Genomic DNA, 8,437 nt, shown 5'->3' on the forward strand with positions numbered 1-8,437 from the left:
AAAATGAAGGAGTGAAGAAGGGTATTTATAGGAGAGAGGGGAGATGGGGTTCGGCCATATTGGGTGGGTTTGGGAGGGAAAGTGGTTTGAATTTGAAGGGTGAGGTTGGTGGGGTTTTATGAAGGATGGATGTGAGTGGTGAAGAGAAAGATGGGATTTGATAGGTGAAGGGCTTTTGGGGAAGAGGTGTTGAGGTGATTGGTGAATGGGGAAGAAGAGAGAGAGTGGTGGTGGGGTTGGTGGGGATCCTGTGGGGTCCACAGATCCTGTGGTGTCAAGGAAAAGTCATCCCTGCACCAAATGTTGCTCAAAATCACGTTTTGAGCCATTTCTGGCGTTAAACGCCGGGCTGGTGCCCATTCCTGGCGTTTAACGCCAGGTTCTTGCCCTTTTCTGGCGTTTAACGCCAGTCTGGTGCCCCTTTCTGGCGTTAAACGCCCAGAATGGTGCCAGAATGGGCGTTAAACGCCCAACTGCTAGGCTTACTGGCGTTTGAACGCCAGCAGCTTCTTCCTCCAGGGTGTGCTGTTTTTCTTCCTGTTTTCATTTTGTTTTGCTTTTTCAATGGATTTTGTGACTTCTTATGATCATCAACCTACAAAAAACATAAAATAACAAAAGAAACTATATAAATTATAATCATTGGGTTGCCTCCCAACAAGCGCTTCTTTAATGTCAGTAGCTTGACAGAGGGCTCTCATGGAGCCTCACAGATATTCAGAGCAATGTTGGAACCTCCCAACACCAAACTTAGAGTTTGAATGTGGGGGTTCAACACCAAACTTAGAGTTGGTTGTGGCCTCCCAACACCAAACTTAGAGTTTGACTGTGGGGGCTCTTCTTGACTCTGATTTGAGAGAAGCTCTTCATGCTTCATCTCTATGGTGACAGAGGGATATCCTTGAGCCTTAAACACAAAGGATTCTTCATTCACTTGATGATCAGTTCACCTCTATCAACATCAATCACAGCTTTTGCTGTGGCTAGGAAGGGTCTGCCAAGGATGATGGATTCATCCATGCTCCTCCCAGTCTCTAGGACTATGAAATCAGTAGGGATGTAATGGTCTTCAACTTTTACCAAAACATTCTCTACAAGTCCATGAGCTTGTTTTCTTGAGTTGTCTGCCATCTCTAATGAGATTTTTGCAGCTTGTACCTCAAAGATCCTTAGCTTCTCCATTACTGAGAGAGGCATGAGGTTTACACTTGACCCTAAGTCACACAGAGCCTTCTTGAAGGTCATGGTGCCTATGGTACAAGGTATTGAAAACTTCCCAGGATCTTGTCTCTTTTGAGGTAATTTCTGCCTAGACAAGTCATCCAGTTCTTTGGTGAGCAAAGGAGGTTCATTCTCCCAAGTCTCATTTCCAAATAACTTGTCATTTAACTTCATGATTGCTCCAAGGTATTTAGCAACTTGCTCTTCAGTGACATACTCGTCCTCTTCAGAGGAAGAATACTCATCAGAGCTCATGAAAGGCAGAAGTAAGTCCAATGGAATCTCTATGGTCTCATTTTGAGTCCCAGATTCCCATGGTTCCTCATTGGGGAACTCATTGGAGGCTAGTGCACGCCCATTGAGGTCTTCCTCAGTGGCGTTTACTGCCTCTCCATCCTCTCCAAATTCGGCCATATTGATGGCTTTGCACTCTCCTTTTGGATTTTCTTCTGTGTTGCTTGGGAGAGTACTTGGAGGGAGTTCAGTAACTTTCTTGCTCAGCTGTCCCACTTGTCCTTCCAAATTTCTAATGGAGGACCTTGTTTCATTCATGAAACTTTGAGTGGTTTTAATTAGATCAGAGACCATGGTTGCTAAGTCAGAGGGGTTCTGCTTAGGATTCTCTGTCTGTTGCTGAGAAGATGATGGAAAAGGTTTGCCATTGTTAAACCTGTTTCTTCCACCATTATTATTGAAACCTTGTTGAGGTCTCTCTTGATTCTTCCATGAGAGATTTGGGTGATTTCTCCATGAAGAATTATAGGTGTTACCATAGGGTTCTCCTAGGTAATTCACCTCTTCCATTGAAGGGTTCTCAGGATCATAAGCTTCTTCCTCAGATGAAGCCTCTTTAGTACTGCTTGGTGCATTTTGCATTCCAGACAGACTTTGAGAAATCAAATTGACTTGTTGAGTCAATATTTTATTCTGAGCCAAAATGGCATTCAGAGTATCAATCTCAAGAACTCCTTTCTTCTGACTTGTCCCATTGTTCACAGGATTTCTCTCAGAAGTGTACATGAATTGGTTATTTGCAACCATTTCAATGAGCTCTTGAGCTTCTGTAGGCGTCTTCTTCAGATGAAGAGATCCTCCAGCAGAGCTATCCAAGGACATCTTAGATAGTTCAGAGAGACCATCATAGAAAATACCTATGATGCTCCAATCAGAAAGCATGTCAGAAGGACATTTTCTGATTAATTGTTTGTATCTTTCCCAAGCTTCATAGAGGGATTCTCCATCCTTCTGTCTGAAGGTTTGGACTTCCACTCTAAGCTTACTCCATCTTTGTGGTGGAAAGAACTTTGCCAAGAAGGCATTGACTAGCTTTTCCCAAGAGTCCAGGCTTTCTTTAGGTTGAGAGTCCAACCATATTTTAGCTCTGTCCCTTACAGCAAAAGGGAATAGCATCAGTCTATAGACCTCAGGGTCTACCCCATTAGTCTTGACTGTGTCACAGATTTGCAAGAATTCAGCTAAGAACTGATGAGGATCTTCCATTGGAAGTCCATGGAACTTGCAATTCTGTTGCATTAGAGAAACTAATTGAGGTTTAAGCTCAAAGTTGTTTGCTCCAATGGCAGGGATAGAGATGCTTCTCCCATAGAAGTCGGGAGTGGGTGCAGTAAAGTCACCCAGCACCTTCCGTGCATTGTTTGCATTATTGTTGTTTTCGGCTGCCATGTCTTCTTCTTCTTTGAAGAATTCGGTCAGGTCCTCTAAAGAGAGTTGTGCTTTGACTTCTCTTAGCTTTCTCTTCAAGGTCCTTTCGGGTTCAGGGTCAGCTTCAACAAGAATGCCTTTGTCTCTGCTCCTGCTCATATGAAAGAGAAGAGAACAAGAAAATGTGGAATCCTCTATGTCACAGTATAGAGATTCCTTGAGGTGTCAGGGAAAAAGAGAAATAGAAAGAAGAAGGAGAAGAAGAATTCGAACTTTAATTAGATAAGGTTCGAATTGTGCATTGAGAAGGAGTGGTACTCCATAAATAGAAGGATGTGAGAAGGAGGGAAGTAATTTTTCGAAAATTAATTAGAATATTTTGAAAACATTTTTTTTAAAAACACTAATTGATTTTCGAAAATAAGAGTGGAAAAGAAATCAAGTGATTTTTGAAAAAGGATTTGAAATTAGAAGTTAAAACGATTTGATTGAGAACTTATTTTGAAAAAGATGTGATTGAGAAGATATGATTGAAAAGTTATGCTTTTAAAAAGATGTGATTGAGAAGATATGATTTGAAAACAATTTTAAAAAGATTTGATTTGAAAATAAATGACTTGCCTAACAAGAAAAGATATGATTCAAACATAAAACCTTCCTCAACAGAAAAGGCAAAAAATGTTCAATCAAATCATTAATTGTTAGTAAGTATCTTTGAAAAAGGAAAGAAATTAATTTTGAAAACATTTGATTGAAAAGATTTGATTTGAAAAAGATTTGATTTTGAAAAACTTTGAAAACTTGAAAAAAATTTGATTTGAAAAACAAAATCTTCCCCCTAGCACCATCCTGGCGTTAAACGCCCAGAATGGTATCCATTCTGGCGTTTAACGCCCAAAATGCACCCTTTTTGGGCGTTAAACGCCCAACCAGGTACCCTGGCTGGCGTTTAAACGCCAGTCTGCCTTCTTCACTGGGCATTTTCGGATGCCCAGCTTTTTCTGTATAATTCCTCTGCAGTATGTTCTGAATCTTCAATTCTCTGTATTATTGACTTGAGAAGACACAAAGAAAAAAATATTTTTGGATTTTTAATAATCAAAATGCAACAAGAATCAAATAACAATGCATGCAAGACACCAAACTTAGCAGTTTGTATACTATTGACACTATATGAGACACATAAACACTCAAGTCAAAAGAATTCAAAGATCAGAGTAAAAAATCATCAAGAATTACTTGAAGATCCTTAAGACACATGAATGAATGCATGTAATTGACACCAAACTTAAGATGAGACACTAGACTCAAGCAAGAAATATTTTTGGTTTTTATGATTTTCTAATTTTTTTTGTGATTTTCGAAAATCAAGTGAAAACATCAAAATTCTTAATGAGAATTCCAGGAATCAGTGCAATGCTAGTCTAAGACTCCGGTCCAGGAATTAGACATGGCTTCATAGCCAGCCAAGCTTCCAAAGAAAGCTTCGGTCCAAAACACTAGACATGGCCAAAGGCCAGCCAAGCCTTAGCAGATCACTGCTCCAAAAGCAAGATCAACAAGCTCTTGTGATGATAAGTTGAAACCTCGGTCCAATGAAATTAGACATGGCTTTACAGCCAGCCAGATTTCAGCAAATCATCATGAAACTCTAGAATTCATCTTCAAGGATTTCGAAAAAATAAGTGCCTAATCTAAGCAACAAGATGAACCGTCAGTTGTCCATACACAAGAACAATCCCCGGCAACGGCGCCAAAAACTTGGTGCACGAAATTGTGATCAATACTTTTCAAAACATAAACAATCCCTAGTAATGGCTCCAAAGACTTGGTGCTCAATACCATGGCATAAACACAACTTCGCACAACTAACCAGCAAGTGCACTGGGTCGTCCAAGTAATAAACCTTACGCGAGTAAGGGTCGATCCCACGGAGATTGGTGGTATGAAGCAAGCTATGGTCATCTTGTAAATCTCAGTCAGGTAGACTCAAATGTATAATGGTGATGAACGAAAATAACATAAAAGATAAAGATAGGGATACTTATGTATATCATTGGTGTAAGAGCTTCAGACAAGCGTATGAAGATGCCTTCCCTTCCGTCTCTCTGCTTTCCTACTGTCTTCATCCAATCCTTCTTACTCCTTTCCATTGCAAGCTTGTGTAGGGTTTCACCGTTGTCAATGGCTACCTCCCATCCTCGCAGTGAAAGCTAATGCACGCACTCTGTCACAGTACTGCCAATCACCGGTGTGGTTCCCTCCCCTACCGGAATAGAATCCAGTGATTCTTTTGCGTCTGTCACTAACGCCCAGCAGGTTACAGGTTTGAAGCACGTCACAGTCATTCAATCATCGAATCCTACTCAGAATACCACAGACAAGGTTAGACCTTCCGGATTCTCTTGAATGCCGCCATCAGTTCTTGCCTATACCACGAAGACTCTGATCTCACGGAATGGTTGGCTCGTTTGTCAGGCGAGCACTCGGTTGTCAGGCGATCAACCATGCACCATGTAATCAGAAATCCAAGAGATATTCACTAAGCCTCGAATGCTTGTAGAACAAGAATGGTTGTCAGTCACCTTGTTCATAGGTGAGAATGATGATGAGTGTCAATCATCACCTTCATCAAGTTGAAGAACAAGTGATATCTTGGTAAAGAACAAGCGGAATTGAATAGAAGAACAATAGTAATTGCATTAATACTCGAGGTACAGCAGAGCTCCACACCTTAATCTATGGTGTGTAGAACTCCACCGTTGAAAATACATAAGAACAGGGTCTAGGCATGGCCGAATGGCCAGCCTCCCAAAGTGAGTTCAATCATCAAAACATGATCAAAAGACTCTCTCTATATGATCTAAGAACTAGCTGTCCAAAGATGAAAATACAATAGTAAAAGGTCCTATTTATAGAAAACTAGTAGCCTAAGGTGTACAAAGATGAGTAAATGACATAGAAATCCACTTCCGGGCCCACTTGGTGTGTGCTTGGGCTGAGCAATGAAGCATTTTCGTGTAGAGACTCTTCTTGGAGTTAAACGCCAGCTTTTATGCCAGTTTGGGCGTTTAACTCCCAATTAGGTGCCAGTTCCGGCGTTTAACGCTGGAATTTCTGTAGGTGACTTTGAACGCCGGTTTGGGCCATCAAATCTTGGGCAAAGTATGGACTATCATATATTTCTGGAAAGCCCAGGATGTCTACTTTCCAACGCCGTTGAGAGCGCGCCAATTGGGCTTCTGTAGCTCCAGAAAATCCACTTCGAGTGCAGGGAGGTCAGAATCCAACAGCATCTGCAGTCCTTTTCAGTCTCTGAATCAGATTTTTGCTCAGGTCCCTCAATTTCAGCCAGAAAATACCTGAAATCACAGAAAAACACACAAACTCATAGTAAAGTCCAGAAAAGTGAATTTTAATTAAAAACTAATAAAAATATAATAAAAACTAACTAAAAGATACTAAAAACATACTAAAAACAATGCCAAAAAGGGTACAAATTATCCGCTCATCAACGACCCAGTACACTTGCTGGTTAGTTGAACGGAGTTGTGAAAATAAACAGTGCCCTAAGAGTAAACCCACCAAAGTATAAAGAACATGTGATCACAATTTCGTCCACCAAGTTTTTGGCGCCGTTGCCGAGGATTGTTCGAGTATGGACAACTGACGGTTCATCTTGTTGCTCAGATTAGGTAATTTTCTTTTCAAAAATCTTTTTCAAAAATTTTTTCTTTTATTTTTCGTTTTTCCAACATTATTTTCGAAAAAATCTTAATAAAAATCCAAAAAAATTAGAAAATCATAAAAATCAAAAATATTTTGTGTCTCTTGTTTAAGTCTTGAGTCAATTTTTAAGTTTGGTGTCAATTGCATACTTTAAAAATTTTTTCTTGCATTTTTCGAAAATCCATGCATTCATAGTGTTCTTCATGATCTTCAAGTTGTTCTTGATAAGTCCTCTTGTTTGATCTTGATGATTTCTTGTTTTGTCTTATGTTGTTTTTTATGCATTTTTTGTTAGAGTCCATGCATTAAAGATTTCTAAGTTTGGTGTCTTGCATGTTTTCTTGCATCAAAAATTTTTCAAAATTATGTTCTTGATGTTCATCATGATCTTCAAAGTGTTCTTGGTGTTCATCTTGACATTCATAGCATTCTTGCATGCATTCATTGTTTGATCCAAAAATTTATGCATAAAGTATTTTTGTTGTTTTTCTCTTTCATAATTAAAAATTCAAAATCAAAAAAATCTTTCCTTATTTCCCTCCAAAATTTCGAAATTTTGGGATGACTTGGTCAAAAATTTTCAAAATTAGTGTTTCTACAAGTCAAGTCAAATTTCAATTTTAAAAATCTTATCTTTTCAAAATCTTTTTCAAAAATCATATCTTTTTCATTTTTTTTATTTTCGAAAAATTTCAAAAATCTTTTTCAAATTATTTTCAAATCTTTTCTTATCTTATATGTAATTTTCGAAAATTCACTAATAATTAATGTGATTGGTTCAAAAATTGAAGTTTGTTACTTTCTTGTTAAGAAAGGTTCAATCTTTAAGTTCGAGAATCTTATCTTGTAGTTTCTTGTAGTGAAGTAAATAATTTCAAATTTTTGAATTAAATCTTTTTATCTTTTATCTTATCTTTTTAAAAATTTTATCTTTTTCAAAATTTGATTTCAAAATATCTTATCTAACTTACTATCTTCTTATCTTTTTCAAATTGATTTCAAATCTTTTTTTCAATCAGCTAACTAACTTTTGTTGTCTTATCTTTTTCAAACCACCTAATACTTCTCCCTCTTCTATTTTCGAAAATATCTCTTCCCTTTTTCAAAAAGTCTTTTTAATTAATTAATTTTCATGTTTAATTTTAATTACAATTATCTCTAATTTCGAAAAATACTAACTCCTTTTTCAAAATTATTTCGAATTTCTCCTCTCTCTCTTCTTATTATTTAATATTTAATTACTAACACTTCTCTTCACCTCTCTTCATCCAAAATCCGAATCCATTCTTCATCTTACCCTTTCTTTTTCTATAACATAAAGGAATCTCTATACTGTGACATAGAGGATTCCTTTTCTTTCTTGTTTTCTTCTCTTTCATATGAGCAGGAACAAGGATAAAGGCACTCTTGTTGAAATTGATCCAGAACTGAAAGGACTCTGAAGAGAAAATTAAGAGAAGCTAAATTACAACAATCCAGAAACAACCTTTCAGAAATTTTCGAACAAGAGAAGGAGATGGCCGAAAATAATAATAATAATGCAAGGAGAATGCTTGGTGACTTCACAAAGCCAACGTCCAAGTTTGATGGAAGAAGCATCTCCATTCCTGCCATTGGAGCCAATAACTTTGAGCTTAAGCCTCAACTAGTTGCTTTAATGCAACAAAACTGCAAGTTTTATGGACTTCCATCTGAAGATCCTTATCAGTTTTTAACGAGTTCTTGCAGATCTGTGAGACTGTGAAGACGAATGGAGTTGATCCTGAAGTCTACAGACTCATGCTTTTCCCTTTTGCTGTAAGAGACAGAGCTAGAGTATGGTTGG

At 38.0% G+C, this 8,437-nt stretch overlaps 1 non-coding gene across 1 annotated transcript; it reads left to right on the plus strand.

The window, feature by feature from the left end:
* Positions 1-2,391: 2,391 nt before the first annotated feature.
* LOC130959485 (small nucleolar RNA R71) lies at positions 2,392-2,499 on the plus strand. The gene has a single exon (XR_009078562.1). It is a non-coding gene; the product is annotated as a small nucleolar RNA R71 (small nucleolar RNA).
* Positions 2,500-8,437: the final 5,938 nt, after the last annotated feature.

Source organism: Arachis stenosperma, chromosome 10, assembly GCF_014773155.1.
Source record: "Arachis stenosperma cultivar V10309 chromosome 10, arast.V10309.gnm1.PFL2, whole genome shotgun sequence".
Taxonomy (NCBI): domain Eukaryota; kingdom Viridiplantae; phylum Streptophyta; class Magnoliopsida; order Fabales; family Fabaceae; genus Arachis; species Arachis stenosperma.